Raw genomic sequence first — 20000 nt, 5'->3', positions numbered from 1 at the left:
CTGATGATGGAACATTTTATTTTAGTTCAGTATTCTTTATCCATTTCAAACTTTTAATTTTTTTCCTCGTATGGAAGGACAGTTTTGTTTATAACTTCTTACTTTATGTAAAAAAAAAAAAAAAAGTCCATATTTCTATTTTTCATTTTACCTATGGTCGAACTCTTAAGTCTGAGGGAAAATTCTCATTCACATTTAATTAATTCTATCTGAAAAAAAAAAAAAATATTATTTAGTTGGGGAAAGAACAACATGCATTTATCCTTTTTCTATGCTGGGAAGTAAATCTATCTATCTATCTATTTATTGCCAGACGCCTCAATCCCGTTCGGGGTGGCCACAAACAAATCGCCTCCACGTCGCCCTGTCCCCCGCCATTTCACTGCCCCGCTCCCAACTCACACCCACCTCTCTCATATACATCTCCACCCCATCCCTCCATCTCATCCTCGGCCTCCCCCTTCCTCTTCCCCCCTCCACCTCACTCACATACACTCTCTTCGTCAGTCTTTCACCCTCCATCCTCTCCACATGGCCAAACCACCTCAGTGTAGGCTATTCCTCCTAACGCTTCCTATCACATCCACATCCTCACCACAACGCTCCTTTATATCATCATTTGTCAGCCAGTCTCTCCATGTGACTCCACAGGCTCCTCTTAAATAACTCATTTCCACTGCTCTCACTCTTGACTTGTGTCCTTCCAGCAACGTCCAAGCTTCACTTCCATGTTAGAGTTGGTATCACAATACTGTCATGTAGTAACTTTTTCACTTCCATGCTCACTTCCCTGCTTCTTATCACTGCTTTCAAGGAACCAGCAACCTTTCTTCCCTGTTGTACCCTTTCAAGCACTTCACCCTCCAAACTTCCATCCTTACTCATCACACTACTCAAGTACTTAAACGTACTCACATTTTCCAATTCCTCACCATCCAACCTCGCTGTACATTCACTGATTCCACCTCTCTCAAAGACCATCACTTTACTCTTCCCTACATTCACCTTTAGATTCCGTTTCTTACACACTTTCCCAAACTCATCCACCAAGCCTTGCAGCTCTCCATCTTCACTCAACAACACCGTATCATCTGCAAACAACAGTACAGGAAGTTTCCAAACACTACCCTCTCTCACCAGGGCCACTCCAACATCCACTACCCTACCTTGTACCTCTTTTATTACCCCATCCATGTACAGATTCAACAGCTATGGAGACATGACACATCCCTGTTTCAACCCAACCTTCAAAGAGAAAAATTCACTCAGGTCACCATCCACACGCACTGCAGCCTTAGCACCATCATACATACTCTTCACAGCATTCAACAATTTCCCATCTACTCCATATATTCTTAATACTTTCCACAATCCTTGTCTATCCACCCTGTCATATGCTTTCTCCAAATCCATGAAAGCCGCATACAACTTCTTTCCCTTCTCTAGAAACTTTTCCACTAAAGATCTAAGAACGAATATCTGATCTACACAACCTCGTCCCTTCCTAAAGCCTCCCTGTTCTTCTCCAACTAATTCCACTGTTCTTTCTCAAACTCTGTTAATAAGTATCTTACCATACACTTTTCCTATTATACTAAGAAGACAGATGCCCCTATGATTACCACACACTTCCTTTTCCCCTTTTCCTTTGTACAAGGGAATAATTATACCTGACTTCCAATCCTCCGGGACTCTACCTTCCTCCCAGGCTAATCTGCACATTTTCCACATCCATTCTACTACTACCTCTCCCCCATACTTCAGCATTTCACCACACACTTCATCAATTCCTGGGGCTTTCCTCAATTTAAGTTTCTTCATTGCTTCCACAACTTCTATCCTACTGATTTCTTCCTGTCTTCTCAACTCCCTCCTTCTCCCAGCCATTCCCCAGCCACTTGTACTCGCATTACTTCCATCCTCTATGTTCAACAATTCCTTAAAGTGTTCTCTCCATCTGCTCACTTTTTCTCCCTTCTCCACTAGTAATCTACCATTTTTATCTTTCACTCCCCTGCTAACTTCACTTCCACCCTGTCTTACTCTTTTCACCTCTTTCCAGAACATTTTCTTACAGTCCCTCCACTTTACACTCAAGTTCTTTCCAAATTCCTCATCCGCTTTCTTCTTACTCTCTCTTACTAATCCTTTCACCTCTCTTATTCTTTCTACATATAACTCTCTCTTTCGCCTCTCAACTTCCACGCCCCTATTTCTCATCCATTCATTATATGCTTTCTTCTTTTGTGCCACAGCCTGTCTCACCTCTTCATTCCACCACGCTATTCCTTGCACACCCCTCCGTCTTCTCTTCATCCCACACACCACATCACATCTGTTTATATATGCCGGCTTGGAGGACTGGTGGCGGAGGTTTTAGGTGGGAGCAGCTAGTGTTTTAGAGCACCTGAGATATTATTTTTTTTTTAAATAATGTTAACGCAGCAGGGAACGTGGCGTCGTCGTCTGTGGCTTAATGATCAGGACAACGATAACCTGCTCTCCGAAACAGAGAGAGAGAGAGAGAGAGGGACAGAGAGAGAGAGAACAATTTATTCCCCCTGCTGATGAAGTACACTAGGGTTCTTGTAGTGAGTGATGCGTGTGAAAACAGAAGTATTCCTGTGGTTGTTTTTGTGTGTGGCAGAGTCTACTGATGTCATCGGTAGAACTGACTGGGTCCAAACATAAGCCACCATGTGAAAGGACATACTACCAACACCCACTTTAAATGGGCACCACGGTCTGGGTTTCGAGCCTTATACTGGGAATGGACAGTTTTTCATTTGTGACGCTCTTGGTATCTACAGACGACTTAATTTGGAGTGTAGAAATGTATCGACCTAGAGTGCTTGGATGAAACAATTAATGATTCCGTCACTCATACAGGTGGTTCTTGAGCTGAATAAAGCGTCTGGTGCTAGTGAGAATAACACAAAGAGACGTTGTGGTCCTGAATAGGCCTAGCCTATATTATCATGTAAACTATTTGCGTGTGAAGGCTTCGTATCACTTTTCTTTTAGTGATTAAGTTTGTATATTAATCCTTGGTCATCAAGAAGTGGTATATGAACTTAATCATTTATACTTGCTAATAGTAGACGATTTTATTTAACTGAGAGAATTCCACTGCAGGAAAATAGTATTTTGTGTTACTTAAGAACTGTAGATTGGTTACCGTACGAGACTTGGTGGTACCTCCTTCTTGGCGATGGCTTAAACATATTACTTATCAGTATTCACTTGTATGATATTGATGCGTTTTTCAGTAATGACGTAAGAACAGTCATTAACCAAAAGGAATACGTAGCTGGTGTAATCAACAAATTAAATTGCTAAGAAGGATGCTTAATGAAATATCCGAACCCAGCAAGAATACGACCTATCGTAAGAATGTGGATTTCTCTACTTTTTCTGGCTGGTGAATCTTAAAAAAAAAAAAAAAATGTATTCCATACAATATACTACAACAGAAGGTATGGTGATGGATATACTGCACCATAATGGCATAAGCTGCCATATCTCTCCTTGCTATATGGTCTCCAAGCTATAAATATCGGGTTCTGGCATGGTTCCTGGTTCTAAAGCTATTCATATATTCTATGATTAATAGCCCCACAACAGAGATGGCGTCGTTGTTTCACTACTGCTATTATCAATCGAATTTATTTAGGTTGAGACTCAACGTACACCGAAAGGGCTAGATAAAGCCGTCATTAACACCTTTATCAGATTTTATTTTCTTTAAGTCTGATGAAAAGAGGTTGAAGGGGGTAGTAGTAGTAGTTCCCTAGGCAGTCTGGCCGAACAGCCCCGAGTCCCTTAGGAAGGCCATGGCCGAGACCGTGCTTTACCACAGAGCTCTCAAAGAGTTTATGTTGCGTTGTTGGCGTAGGTGATTGTTTGCAATGCAGTTTTCCATAATGTACTTAAAAGTATGGGGTGCTGTGTTACACCCTGGACATGCATCAGTGACGGAGTCATCCAGCCTCTTCTGGCAGCTTAAGAGGACTGGATGATGCCCACATCTCAGCCTAGCCAGGTGGACCCTGTCCTCACAAGGGAGATAGGATTCAGAAGGGTGGATGTCGGGAGGCCGTGCATGCAGCTGCGTGTTGTCTTTAAGGGACTGAATGGAGCGGCGAACGATTTGAGTGTGGATATGCTTCTGGAAGCTGGTCTGAGGTGGGCGAGAGGAGAGAGATGCCAGTATTTGTGTTTGATATCGTGTGCTGGGTGTTGTTTTGATGTTCCTTGGTGCGGGTGGATGTGCTGCCATGTAATGTAGTGGATGTTGTGGGTTTGTGGAAGCTGCAGCAAGAATCTGGGTACCTCTCATGTCTAGGTGATCCTTGACTTAGAGACTTTGGTTTCTTGATGTAGGTGGTCTGTGGGTGTAGTAGCTGTGCAGCCTGTGATTATTTTTAGGGCCTTGTTCTGTATGGTCTGTAGAGTGTTATAGTGTTTTGGTGAGGTTAGGAGCCCAAGCAGGGGTTGCAAAGTTCATCACTGAACGTGTGCATTGTTTGCATACTGTGTTGTGTCCGAATGTTGTATGGGAGAGTGACCTCAAGGCATTTAGTCTTTGTGCTATTTTATTTTTAATGTTTGTGATGTGTTGTTTAAATGACATTGATGTACTGTATGTTACACCAAGGATTTTGGGAATGTGTGTGTGTGGTAGGGGAGTGTTGTTTATGGTGAGGTGTGGAATGTGACTGTGTTCTGCTGTCCAGTTTGTGAGTTTTAGCTGGGGCTATTTTGAGCCTGTTTGTGGTGAACAATTCGTGTAGTGTGTTGAGGTAAGGTTGGAGGATGTGTGCAGCTGTGTTTGTATTTTGGTGTGCATATGCAAGTGTTACATCATCTGCATAGGAAACTATGTGTATCTGTGGTGTGTGGGGTGTGGGTATGTCGTGCATGTATAGGTTAAAGTGTAGAGGACAAAACAGATCCTTGGGGGACGCCATTTGTGCAGTTTCTGATGTTAGAAGACTGACCGGCAAATGTTACGTGTGCACATCTGCCTGCTAAGTAGTTTGCCAACCATCTTTTTGTGTTATTGTGCATGTTTGTGTTGAATGTTATGTTTGTGAGGTTGTGGTGGGGGATGGCATCAAAAGCTTTGCTGATGTCCAGTGTGACTAGGAGTGTTCTATGTGGTGGCCTAGCTGAATTCATCCCATCAAAAACTCTCTGTGTAAGGTCTGTAAGAAGGGTGTTTGTGGAGTTTAGTGGCCTAAAGCCATGTTGTGACTGGGCTAGGGGAATGTGAGGTGTGACTAGTTGTAGTACCAGTCGTTCAGTGACTTTGGAGGGGATGCAGGGGAGTGTGATGGGGCGGTGTGAGGAAGGTAACGTGGGGTCTTTGTCGGGTTTAGGGATAGTGATTATAATGCCATGCTTCCAGATGCTGGGTACTATGTTGTGTGAGTAGCTTTAGTTTGACATGTTGGTGAGTGATTGTATGCCTTGTGATCCAAGGTGTTTAAGGTGAATGTTGCTTCTGTTGTCTGGTCCACAGGCAGATGAGTGCTTAAGGTTGCTAATGATGTGCTTCGTCTGGTTGTAAGTGAAAGGTGCGTTATCTGGGTCTGTGGGGAACTGTCTCTTGCGTCCGATTACACGTCGGTCGTCGCGATGGAAGTTTAGATGGCTGACTTGTGAAAAGTGATTGATGAGAATGTTTGTTTGTTGTTTGTTTGAAGGTATGGTGTCTGTTGTTGTGATGGCAGCATGTCAGTGTGTAGTGTTGCAATTGGAAAGTGTGATGCTGTTTAGTGTTTTGTAGAGTTTACTGGTGTTTGTTGTGTGGTCAAGTGTTTGGAGATAATTATTCCCGTTTAATGTTTGCTGTTCTGATATTTTATTGTTTATTTGAGTGGTGAGTTCTCGTATTTGTTGTACGGTGTCTTGTGTATGGGGTGTTGGGGAGTGTCGCAGTGTCCCGTTGTCTGATGAGGCCTTGAATTTCTGGTGTGAAGTTGGGGTTGTGTCTCTTTCTGTTGCCTCTAGAGATGTATCTTTTGTCTGCGTATTGTATAATTGTATTGAAGGTGTTCACAGCAGTGTTGATGTTTGTGATGGGTGTACTGTTTAGTGTTTCGAAATGTTGTTCTGTTTCAGTTACAAAGGCCTCCCAGTTGGTTGTCTTTTTATTAGTGTATGTGTGGACATGTGGAGAGAAAGGAGAATGAAAGACTAAGAGGGTGTATGTAACTGAGGTGGAGGGAAGGAGAGGGAGGGGATGACCGAGGATGAGGTGGAGGGATGGAGTTGAGAGGTATATGAGAGAGGGAGGAGTGAGGTGGGGGTGGCGTTTTGTCTGCGGCCACCCTTTGCGGGATTAGGGCGCCGGGCTATAGATAGATAGATAGTGTCTGTGGCCAGCTGGGGTGATTCTGGTTTTGGTAGTGATTATGACTAGGGGGTGATCAGAACCAAGGGTTTTGACCACTCTCAAGGATATAGTGGGGACGAGGTTTGGGGAACAGAAGGTGATGTCTGGCGATGATGAGAGGAAGAGGGCTTGGTGTGGGATATGGGTATGTTGATCTAGATTGTTCAGTATGAAAAGTTGATCTGTCTGGGATTGTAGTACCAGCCCTCTGTCTGTGTCAGGGATGTTGACATGGCAGGCCAACGACTTGGTGTTGAAATCACCACCCAGGATGATGTTGGGTATGTTAGTGATGTGTATCTGTGGAGAGTAATTGTGTGGTACTGTGGGGTACGACTGTGGGGGAATGTATGTGTTAGCGATTGTTATGTTTAATTTGTTACCAGTGCGTATTTCAATTGATTGTATTTCTGTTGTGGTGTCATGTGGGGGGAGAAGTGACTGTGTGTGTGCACTGGCATCTGCGAAATTGATGGATTTGTGTACCAGGGTGATGAGTCCACCGCCACTGCCGTCGGCCCGGTCTTGTCGAATGGTGATGAAGTTATGAAATGTTGTTTTTTTCTGTGCTCTGTGTAGTTTTGTTTCTTGTAAGATGGCATTGTGTATGCTCTGTTGTTTGATGAATTGTGTGCGTTCTTGTTTTTTGGTGTTTAAGCCATCTATGTTTTATTGAAGTATATTTATGTTGTGTGTGCGATGTGTGTTGGCTGCTGCAGCACGGGGGGGAGCTGGTCGTGTGGGTGGAGGGGAAGGGGTAGGAGGAGGCTGTGATGAAGGTAAGGGCTGGGGTGGATTAGGATAGGTTGGAATGGGAGGGGTTGAAGAATGGGATGGTGTGAGAAGGATCGGTGGGTTTGGCTGAGGAGGTGTGAAGTAGGAGTAGGGTTGGTGGGGGGGTTAGTGGGTTAGGGGGAGGAGCATAAGGAGCAGGTCCAGGTGTTTGTGTAATGTTTTCTGGATGCAAGTGTTGTGCAGGTGTAATGGGTCCAGTTCTTGCAAGAATTGCACTGAACTGAACCCTTTGTCTGTTGGCTCGACGTCATAGGTTTTGAGCATGTTGGACATACGTATTTGTTGGAGGGTCCTGGATTGCTCTCAATGTCCCCGGCTAGAAGAAGTCGTCGAGAAATGACAGCCGAGGAGTCATTTCTCGGTGTAGAAAAAACGGTGTTGTTGTGTGTGTTGTGTTGAGAGATGTGGTATTTGTCCGGGCGACCGAAGCCACTCCCAGGTTCTCGGGCCCCGTGAGGGGCCGGGGGGGGGGGTGCGGTGGTTTGGCCCCCATGCCTTCCTCCTCTTCTCTTCGATAGCCTCTGGGGGGGTAGACACACGACGAAGACGCCACCACTCCAGGGCCCGTTGAAGGGGGTAGACTGAGATGGTCTGGGCATGTGAAGAAGATGAAGAATGACAACTGGGTGCAGTGAATGGGAGGTATGGAAGCTGAGGGTAGAACACAAATTACTGAAAAAACTGATACCATTCAACTGAAATGATTATGTCGGGGTATTCATCTTGATATTTCAAACTAATGTTTGTTTTTTTTTCATTTATCATTAATGTAATACATGTTTTTATTTTTACGTTGAATGTGTGTGTGTGTGTGTGTGTGTGTGTGTGTGTTGTAAATGCATTCCATCCTGCTTTAACACTATAATACATACATACTCATCATAACCGTGGTGGTGATGGAGTGGATGCGGAAGGTGGTGGTAATGTGGTGTGAGACTGGAACTGTGAAATATGTGGCCACTGGTTCAATTCCGTGTATGGCACTAAACAGTTTCTGGCTTTGACTTTCATATCACCATGTTTCATACGGCCTCTTCCTCCTCCCCCTAAGAGACGCCACATCGTTCCAACTATCGCCCTAAGACCAGAGCTGAATGTACCAGCTCCCGTATGTGGCACTGGAGATGGCGAGTATTAGTGCACAAATGCCAGGTGGCGTGTGAGGACTGCAGAGGATTAACAGAGTAAGCAACTAGATTGAGGAGGTTCGAACACTAGTGTTAACCATAACAGTTTACAATCCTTTAACCTCTAGATTTAGCCTCATTTAAGCAAAACCACCTTCTGACAGCCTGAGCGAAATGTATTAATGTGCGCAAAGGTGAAATTCTTTATACTGATAATTACAGACATTGTGCTTCAGCTGGGATGAATCCATACGATTTTATTCAGCCCTGGAAACACCGACAAAGCTAAGCATGATAAACCATTCCTGATAGTGACGTCTTACTTCCGTTTAGCTTAGGAGATACTTTTTCGATTTAGGTGGATTAGACATTGATTTTACTACGACACTGCCTTCCTTAAAAGCATTACTTCGTCTGGTAGCAGAAAAATAACTTAATAAAGACGTCATAATAAAACATAGGAATACCTTTTCATGCCAAACTACTATTTCATGTTTTGCTTCAATTATCAGGCATCGCTTTTATTCTGGCTCGTATCACTAGGCTGTCAGGTCACGTTGTTCCCCTTCCAATACCGCTCTCTCTCTCTCTCTCTCTCTCTCTCTCATCAGGTTCACATTTGTCTTGACCTTTACCACGAGTCTCTACTCCTTTCCGCTATTTTCATATTGCATTAAAGTTTTCACACACGCACTGCCCATCTCAGACACTTTCTTTCACTCTACAGAAACACTTATGCAACAAATCTGGCCCCACAATATGTCCTCAAGCTCTTCAAAATGGCGACGTATTATACTTTTCATTTTGCTATATACAGGCGGACTTCTGCTAATTCGCACTTACTGAACGGGAAGGGTATGACATGGTCTCCCTCTCACTCTTTCATTTTTGATGGTCTCCCAGACAAAATAAATTCCTCTGATAGCAACAAGAATGAGATACAAAATTCGTTCCTGGTTGAGCGGGATAATTTGATATTTTCTCGGACCTTGCTCGGAAAATGTTAATCCCTTCTGTCCACAGACCCATTTCTTTTTCATACTTTAATCTTGCCACCACCATACGACTTTATTCAGCTTAGGAAAGACCTCTGATGGTGAAGGGACTGATGGTGGCATTATCTGATCTGTCCAGTTTGGAACATCTGTCCTAAGACAAATATAACCATTTGGTGGTAGCAACAATAGATTACACGAGTATGTCATATGAATAAAGTGGTTAGCCTGGAAGTTGATTATATGGCTCTATCCCACAGACATGACGAATTGAAGTTTTGTATGGATCATTAATTTTGTTCTGTGTGATAAAGCCAAAAATGTTGAAGGCTTGAATGATGAGGGGATGAATGCTTTTGGCCCATATTTACCGGGCACTTTGTTGATAGCTCTCATAATTTTGCATTTCTCTGTTCTTGTTTCAGGATCCCTCCCACCTAGGTAAGTGGAAAAGATGGTGATGGTGATGATGATGAGGATGGCTATACTTCTACAGCTCTACCTTGTTCTCATATTCCCGCAAAGTGCTCTGACCCTAGCTATTGATCTCACGCAACACCTGTCACCCCCATATAAATATTTCTCACTCAAGGATCGTATCTTCATATTCTTCAACATCTCTTAATTACGATGACGCTTTTTTCAGGTTTTCTTCCTTCCACCAGACGGTTTCAGCCACCTCAGGAGGGACTTTTCCTGCTTGAGGGATTAGATATAGCTTTCACTAACTACTTGGTTACCAGAGGTCACACCTAAGTTGGGTATAAACTTCAGCACTGGGAGAAGTAAGATACAAAAACGGTCTTGGGATTGAAGGAATTATTTATATTCTTAAATTCGAAGGCGTATTTACATTTTTTTTTCCTACCTCCAGACAATTGCATTTACTTTGAAAGAGAAAACTTTGGAGGAGTCAGCCAAAGCATTATTGAAGCATGTACGCAACAACATTTCTAGAACTGTTTCCAGAGCTACACACAAGCATCTGGTGGTAAGAGTGTACATAATACGTCATCGGATCGTAGTGATTAAAATCTCAGGCAGATAATGTTCCGGAGAACCTCTTAGCACGGCATGGCTTTCTTTCCTATTTTCCCCCGAGGACAGATTGTGGTATTTTTCTAAACATAAAATATTTGAACAGTTACTTGTGTATAGTTTACCACACCCACAGTGAAACTAAGTACCTGATGATGCGGCCTAGTATTATTATTAGCATAGTATTAGTTAACTAAACTAAATCATGCTGATGACTTGACGTTGCATCTTCACAATACAGTAATACTGTTTATGTACTTTTAGCAACATGTGAAACTGATGCTTCGATGCTATGTTGTTTTCTCCACCATATTCTTAAAAAAAAAAAAAAAAAAATCTGATGTGTTATGGTAATATTTCCACATTAATATATATTTTCGTTGGATATTTGGAACTGTAGACCTGATGCTGTATTGCTGTATAATCGCCACCATTATATTTACAATGAATAACGTTGAGCAGTTTGCATTGCTAATTTCATATGATGTAAGGATGCTTCATGTGCATTTTCTGGCGTATTGTTACGTCCCTGTCCCACACTGCCACAGGCTCCAACAGCAGTAGTACAGTATAGAAAGGACTTGCCCCCTGTGTTGTTCTTCCTATGGTCAGGAGGGCTCTCACAACAGGCAACAAAGATTTCCTTGAATTGCTAGTGAAATTACCCTAGATGCAAGCAAATTACCTTAAAAATTCCCTGTATTATTTACTACATGTACACTCGCGCACCACAATCTCTAGCCCACCTGAGTTTGGGCCGGAGATATGGCTCGGATCCTTTCTGGACGACAGCCCACTCAAACTATCACAAGGCCAGACACGCACGAACACATATGCTTCGAAAAATAGAAAAGAGTCCTGACTCACTGTCTGTCATGTAAACCGTACAACTCTTGCTGTTGTTATACTATGGAATAATATTTTGACTGCAAAAATATCAATATATTTCTTTACTGCATTTTAATTCCTCAAATATTTACCTTAAACAGGGACATAAAGGAATATACCCATAAGTTTTTAAGAATTACGAATCAAACGAAGCACATCCCTACCACCCAGTGAACACACAGGTATTCAGTGTGTGTGTGTGTGTGTGTGTGTGTGTACTGTAACATCAAGATTCTTCCTCAGTAATTGTTTCTTTAATGTGATTACTCGTACCGGTATCTATTGTGTATAATTATCTAGCACGAAAATTTGGTAAGCTTAACGTTAGTGAAAGTTCATTATGATCGTGATTCCTCCTGAAGCTCAGTGTTTCCTTCACACTCATTCTTCATTCTTACAGTCATTCTGCCGTGTATGATAATCTCATTAAAATGGTGATGCTTTTCAGAAATAAATTATTATTTCACATTATATAGAATCGACAGTGTTGTATAACACGAGCGTTGGATAATGAGATAACACCGGATTCATATTTGTCATGTTTATTAAATACAGTTCACAGAAATTTTAGACATAATTATTACAAGTATCCCAAAAAATTTAGACAATAATTACAAGTATCCCAAACACTCTAGACATAAAAGAGAAACAACCAGCATGCAGTGTGCAACTACCAGCCCTGCAACACAATAACATTATCAAACATATATCACGTGTATTATAGTTACATGATAAGGCCTCCATTGCTGAAATACCTGTTGGACCTAGTTTAGTATTCTGTCCAGCCTCCATTTGCTTCTATGACTTTCTGTAGTCTTGTAGGCATGGATTCTACTAAATTGCTACATATGTTCGGCCTGTTTCTTATTCCCTCCCATACCAATCTTGTCTTGCGCCTCACTGCCTCCCTAGTTTTTTCCTCCACACCCCATTCCTGAACCATAAATGCCCAGAGATTCTCTATTGGATTGCAGTCTGCTCCTTTAGGAGGCCAATCCAACAGAATGATTTCTGGCCGAGCCTCGAACCAACGCCTGACCGTACGACATGTATGAATTGGGCTACGGTCTTGCACCATATATATGGGCTGTGGTTCAGGAATTGCATAAGCCCGCACCGATGGGATAAAGGAGGTCTCTAATATATTTATATATTGTTCTCCATTCATGTGCCCCTCAATGTCTGACAGTTCACCTACACCTCCCCACCTCATCCATCCATGGAGGGAGGTTGTCACACACCCACTTTTTGATAACTCCTGAATGTTTCTACGCACATACCTCGTATTATGCAATCTCCAACACTGGCGAGTGGCTGTCGAGACAGACGTAAAACACTTTTCATCTGTGAAAATAACCGATTTCCAAAAGTCATCCCCCACATTCACATATGTCTGGGCAAACGTTTGACTTGCCTCTCGCTGCGCCTCTGTTAAGGTTTCCTTGTGGGCTGATATGAAACACCGTAGCCCACTCTCCTGTAAGCGTCGTCTGGTGATTATCGGGTGACAGTGAGGTCCGGTTGTATTTGTTATGCTCACGGCATTTGATAGTGGTGCTCTCTCTGCTTCTCTTCTTATCAGTTCATCCTCCTCAGGTGTGGTGACTCTTGATCCACCTGGTCGGGGCCGGGTGAGCACGTGACCCTCCTCTTGATATCGTCTCAGCCAAAGCCTAACAGTATCTCTGGAGACCTATCTCCCGTATCCCTTTCCCTGGCTCGTGATAAGCAACAATCCTGGTGCGATGAGAGATAACCTCTGGACGGTTACCCCTCGTTCGTGGTGGCCTCACACGACGTCGTGGCTGAACATCCATAACTGTTTCTATAGAGCGATAAAATAGACATAAGTAACACCGATGCATTGGTTAGTTTTTGTCAGATTTTAATAAAGTGTGGCTTAAGCCACAAGAAGTTTATGAAGGGTGACAGTGGTTCATTCAAATCGTCGAATATCAAAGTATGAGTACTGTTACCCCGTTACCGTTAAGCTACAGCCTATTTTCTATATTTACACATTTAGCTTGCCTGTATAAATCATAATGGTTAGACTACTGGATTAGTTGCTCATCGACAAAAGGCCAGATTTTTTAGCTGTAAGACTTTGCTTCTTAATAATAACTATTAACAAATCAGAGGATATATTATTATCGAAACCCCACAATATTTTTTTTTCTTAATAGAGCATTAGGCCTAACACCAAAGGATCATTAAGGTGGGAGAATAACTCTAGTAGCAAAGAGGCGGTGCAGGTATGGAGTATAAGAGTAGAAATGTGTGGGCGTGTTTGTGGGCGTTGTGGTGTAGTGAAGCGTTGGGTGTGTGTTCAAAGTGTGTGTGTGTGTGTGTGTGTGTGTGGCCACGTCTTGTTTTGCAGTAAGAAGAGTGTGTTTCTTGTTATTTTGTCTTATCTCAGGAGCAGCCTATATACTTACAGAATCGGTTGTTTGTAACAGTCACTGCTTGCGATGAATATACAGGAAAGTATGTTGGAAGGGCAGTTAGCTGTCCTGTAAAACTGGCAGGTAGTCAAATTATAGAATACACGGTCATACCATAAATAGCATAAAACAATGTAATGTTGTACTGAAACATTTTTAATATATATATATATATATATATATATATATATATATATATATATATATATATATATATATATATAATATCATATTCTCTGATAATTCTCTCTCTCTCTCTCTCTCTCTCTCTCTCTCTCTCTCTCACACACACACACACACACACACACACACACACACACACACACAAGCTCGCGCGCGCCGAATAAACCTCTGGGTTCAGTTGCTGATTTTGAAGTGTGTTGTTTGATTAGTAATTTCTTAAATCCTCTGGCAATATTCTTTCGTGTGCTTGTTCAGTGTAAATGTTGGTGAAAGTAAAATGCAATAATTACATATATTAATATTATTCACACAGCCAAAATATGATTGCGTAGCATAAAAAAGACGAAATAATTGTACATGACAAACAGGGAGTCAAGCTTGTATCGGTTCGAAACGTATGTTCGTGCGTGTGTAGCCTCTTAATAGTTTGAGTGGGCCTCCGTCCAGAAAGGATCCGCTCCATATTCCCGGACCGGCACGGGTGGGCTTGAGATTGTGGTGCGCGAGTGTACATTATATATGTTTGTGCACGAACAAGAGAAAATATCGACAACACAATAAACTTAATAAACAAAAGAAGCTTGTATTTAATACCATTCATTCACTCATCGTATCAATTCAGTAGAATATAATCTGAGGGAAAACCACAAACATCAACAAAATACCACGTACTCTGGCCCCTCCAGATGATGGATTGGACCACCTTTGCCCCCTCAGGAATGAAGACAGTTACGCCACTGCTGTGAAGCCTGCGAATCTGCGATTGGAACTAGGCACACTTACCGCGCTGGCTGGCTGCATCTACACAAGGCTAATGGACGACGAGTCGGAGGTGGAGCCGACAACAGCCGTTCATGCCCAGTATCGCTTTATCGGCAGTTCACGTACCGTACAGACGTGACGGAGACACGTAGACGTAGTGCTGCTAGCCAGGCGGTGTTGCCTTCCAAACCCATATTATCGTACCCAGCACTATAAAATTCACGCATTCTGATTCTGTTACGGATTAATGTAAGAGTTACACCAACTCCTACTGTATACTATCTTATATCACGTACAGTGCCGTATTACTACATTTTGTGATAACTGTCATACGCAGCAACACTGGGCCGCCACCTAGCCGGGCACCATGCAATGTGACCGTCACTAACCGTATATATTAGTAATATTATCATACAGTAGCCTTTGTTAGCTCTTATTATAATTACACCAGACTTTTTAACAAACACAACATAATATTAAATGCACATACACATTAAAAGTATCAAAATTTCAAATTACCTTAGATTTAACATCAAATCGCCCCGAATTACCTCAGAATTACCTTAAGAATCCAATTACCTTAAAAATTACCTTAGATGAGTCAAAATTACCCAATCTAAGGTAATTACCTTGAAAGTGAGAGCCCTGATGGTCTGCCTATCGGTGTACAGCACACGAGATCAGCTGAGGCGCAAATAAACATTAGCTTCTTAAAGTTCACTGTCTTTATTTTCCAAATAATTGCACTTAATGTTTTCCAACGTCACTGTTCTCACAAGAACTGGAGCTATACAAACTTTAATAACTTTAGTTACATTTAATGTTTGACAACACCACTCCCAACAACGCTTCACTGTTTCCACAAAAACTACACTGACACAGAACTACACTCCAACTGAACTGAAAACCAACTAAACTTGTTCTAATCTCTACCCTATCTTTATATAAGCTTGCATTAATCGAGAAATATTCTACGAGAACAACAGTTGCCAACTCGGAGGTATAAAAAATGCCAGAGTTTTCCTACATTACATAACACTCTAAATCATTTTCTATACGAATTTAAATTACATAATTTAACACCCAGTGACATAAATAAAACCTTATTGAGAAAAAGAACACAAAAATTAATGAATAACTTACGAAACAACTACGCTCACAAACAGCAGGCAAACTGGGAACTCTGACCCGTACCGATACCGGTACTACCGTACGCGAAACGCTGAGAAGCTTCTCGAGCACCTAACTGGCAAATCTCGCTTCTTAACAGTGTTTGGGAAGGTTTTGTAAATCATCATCATCATCATTCATTGCAGCAACAACAACAACTCTCATCAACACTGTCATAATCTTGAGCACATATCAGTCTACTGTATCAGTAAAATCTTTTCTCTATTCGCTCCACGTTGTTTTTCTCTTGTTTTCTTTTAATTCATCCTATACTATCCCATCAGTAACATAGGATCCCGGTGCTAGGCTTCTCACTCCAGATATTTAAAGTAAGAAAGATCATTTGTTTGACTATGAATTCCTCTAGGTCCATACCATGGTATGGCAACTTGACCTACTATAATATTAACCTTTTTCTTCCTATACAGCCAAACTTGCTAACATCATCCCTGCCATTTTCCTGACTGCCCTAACCATTCATTTTAAATCTTCGGTTGAATTCTCAGACATAGTATATTTACGACTGATTTCCTGACGAAATAGTATTCATTTTGTATGGTTAATTAGACACGGGGGAATTTTCCTTTCTCTCTTCTTTTCCTACCAGCTAGGAGAAATAATTTTAAGGTATACGTATTGTTTCCTGTCACTAATATTTATTTTTATGGGAGGAACAACAGGCACTATAAGATTCAGCACCGTCTTTGTCTTTCATGTTAACACAAATCACAGTTAAGACACGAACCTGATCGCAAATTATTTGTGAACTCAGATCCTTGGTTGCCACCTCTTACCATAATTTTGACCTAGCGAAGATTAGTAGCGTACGGTAATAAGTATACAGTACCTGATATCCAGATTGTCAAGGGAAATGAATGAGAAACTGTAGGAGTTTTTTTTTTTTTTTTTGATTAATTTTCATTAAAAAAAATACTCTAATAATATGGGTTCAACTGTAAGCCATTATAGAGCCACAAGTACTGATAACCTTATGGATGAATTATGAGGGAGACTACTTTCACCCTCAAGGTCATGGGAAATTGCAGTTCCATAACTACTAAGAATAAAATCCAAGCTTGTACAATCTTTATTACTCAAAACTAGTCTGATAACTTCATAAAGTTTGTCACACATTTCTCGCAACACCGTGTATATTTTACTGTTTATCTCATGACTTTCCTGGGTAGCGCCTCTTGAGTATGGGTCAGAACGCCCACCTCAAAGATATTCGTAGAAGAAACCGAGCTTGATTAAGCGTCGATCATAGGCTTAGATAATATTTCTTTTCCTCTTCTTGCTCTTGATCAAACAGTTGGAGACCTGGATGTATTTTTGACAATTGTGGGTCGTAATCATTGTGATGATGGACAAAAAATTTGACTGCCTTAATAATCCTTGTGTAGTCGATAATCAGACATTCTAAGCCCTCCTATTCTCTGGCTTTCTTTATAATTGGTAATATCATGAAATATATGATGAAAATGACATGGACAGGGAGGAAAAGAAAAAAAAAAAAGGCAAATTTGATCTCATTACAAGACACAGCCTACCAAGGCATTAAAGGACGGAAAAATGGACCTGAGGGGAGTATCGTGTGCACGAAACATGGATAAGCGAGGGACAGGTCAGTATATCACCTACATAAACGGATGAGGAAATGGTTGTGCATGGAATTACAGAAAAAAAGGAGATAAACGAAAAGAAAATCATTGTCTTCGTGTCACGATGACGTGAATTGTTGAAATGAAATGGAAGAATTATTCCCAGATTTGGAAAAGCTGTCTGCTGGGAAAACAACAGTTTCAACCCAACTTGGAGACACGATTTCTCTCTCTCTCTCTCTCTCTCTCTCTCTCTTTACGACACAACCGTTTCGCTCCGATTTGGATCCAGGTAAGGCAGAATCTATTATAGCCCCCAGTAAACAGCTTTTCCTAAAAGGGTGTATTTCTTAAAAAAAAAAAAAAAAAAAAAAACTCTTATGGACTCGACGCTAGGCTCCCATGGTCCGAATTATTGAGAAGTAGGTAAGAAACAAAACCAAAACAAAAAGAAAAAACGAAAATAAATGGATGGATTGCATTTGGTGCCGTCTTTATGTACCGGTAATCTATTCTATCTGCTGTTAGACTGTTCATCTGGACTGAGAGCTGCTCAGTGGTGAACAGATTTTGGAGGTTATATACTGTATAATTTCGTCCATTTTGAAGCCTTCCCCAGGCTCAATAAAACCGTCCAGTGATAGCGAAAATAAACATGAAAGATATTACAGTATTAAAGAAATGTATAGTCGGCCTTGTATTACCCCTTAGGAGGTGTAGGGATCAAAGGCTAGGCTACCTTATGAAGCACTTCTGACCTTCAGTCTGATCGACACCTTAGACCACTAAACCAGTAGATGTATAAAATACCAAAAAGTGTCTAAAACCGCCATATGCTACGTATAGGTTCGATTATCCAAGAGGGAGTTCGAAATTCTTCTATAATTCAATGCAATTGGAAGCGCCGGTTAGTCGCATTATCGTATTATGTTCAGTGTGATAATGTATTCAGTGGGATGGAAGAGACACAGACGGTGCAACAGAAGACAGAGGTGGTAAATAGTGGTGTGGTGGAGGAAGGAAGGCCAGACACAAGGCACAGACAGAGAAACAGAACTTAGCGTTAGGAAACAATGGCGACAGTGGGTGACGCCGCAGATGAAGTTTAGGGTTATGACTGAGACTGAGGGTAAAGTTGAGTAAAGCTGTTGAAGGCTGAAGTTAAAGCTGAGAGGAGGACTATGGTTGATGGCGATTGATAGTATGATGGAGAATGAGCCTGAGTAAAGTTCATGGAGTTAAGAGTAAGGTTGTGGGTGAGACTGAGTAAGGTTTATGGGGTAGAGGGTGAGGTTGAGTAAGGTTGAAGAAGGCTGAAAATAAGGTTGAGGGTGAGGCTGAGTAAGGCTTATGAGGGTTGATGGTAAGAGTGAGATTATGGTTGGGAGAGAAGTTGAGGGCAGGCTGATGATAAGATAAACTGGTTAGAGGGTGGGGCTGAGGGAAGGGTTGAGGGTGGATTGAAGATGAGGTTAACTCTGCTCATCGAGACAACTCTAGTAATCTATTCCTACTAACAACAGACTATTTTATTTAGCTTAACCCGCCCCATCCCATCGACGTATGGGTACGTTGCAACGATTTGCATTTGCCAGTCCCGGTGATGTACTGGTACGTCGTGCAATTGCAAGGTCCCTAATTTGCACAATTTTCAATTTTCGCACGTGATTTTTCATATGTATACACGGGACACCTTCCTCTATTCCTCTACAAGATGCCAAGCAGGGACAATGCCTTACACCGCATAACCTCCCCCCTCCCCCCCTCACGCCATTGTCTCGGCAATTCACCTGTTACCAGTGACCTGGCCAATAAAGACATTCAGGGCCAGAGTGATTCCCCAATCGGTGACAATGTGAAGGACAAGGTTTACATAGCATTAGAGGAAGAAACAGTCAGAAATGATGATCAGGTAATGTGGGAAAAAAAGGTCATGAATGGTGATTAGTTAGTGAGTGAAACAATGCTTATAATGCGTATATTACTGCATGAAAACCAATATACTCTCATACTACATATAAATTCGTACCAAGTAAATAAATAAATACCGTTTATGAGTGGATAAAATAGTTACCCTCCCATAGAACTCGTTTTCTTTGGTGCCAGCATGTTAGAAAACCCAGTCAGGTAAGGAGGAACTCCTACCTGGATTGAGTATTTTAAACCTCAAGTGAGCAATTTCTCTATGAATTTTCGATGTTTCTCACCAAAACCGGAGGTTTTAGCCAAAAAAAAAAAAATTCGATAATACCTCGGGACTGGGGGATGTCGGAGGTGCGGAAAACCTTGGGATGTGGCGGGTTAAGGTGCGTCGCTCAAATATATTCCCTCTAGAAGACACTGTTTTAGTAAGCTGAAGGTGCGTCACACTAAACTGTTCGTGCTAACAACAAGTTATTTAATTTAACCAAAAGTGTGTCACTCACTGTTAACTTCTCATGATCATGATGTTTTCCATATTTCATTCCAGCTAGCGCCGAACTATTTTTATTCAGTTGCTGCTGAGTCACAAAAACCTGAATATCAACTGGGGGAGTTTAGGGAACACTATCCCCTTCAGTACGGTGACCTTTGGATTTCATTCCTGCTTCCGGTAAACG

This window comes from Coenobita brevimanus, chromosome 90 (assembly GCF_032717465.1).
Source record: "Coenobita brevimanus isolate Jiangsu-jjx chromosome 90, ASM3271746v2, whole genome shotgun sequence".
Classification (NCBI taxonomy): domain Eukaryota; kingdom Metazoa; phylum Arthropoda; class Malacostraca; order Decapoda; family Coenobitidae; genus Coenobita; species Coenobita brevimanus.
Note: the sequence above shows the minus strand (reverse complement) of the source record.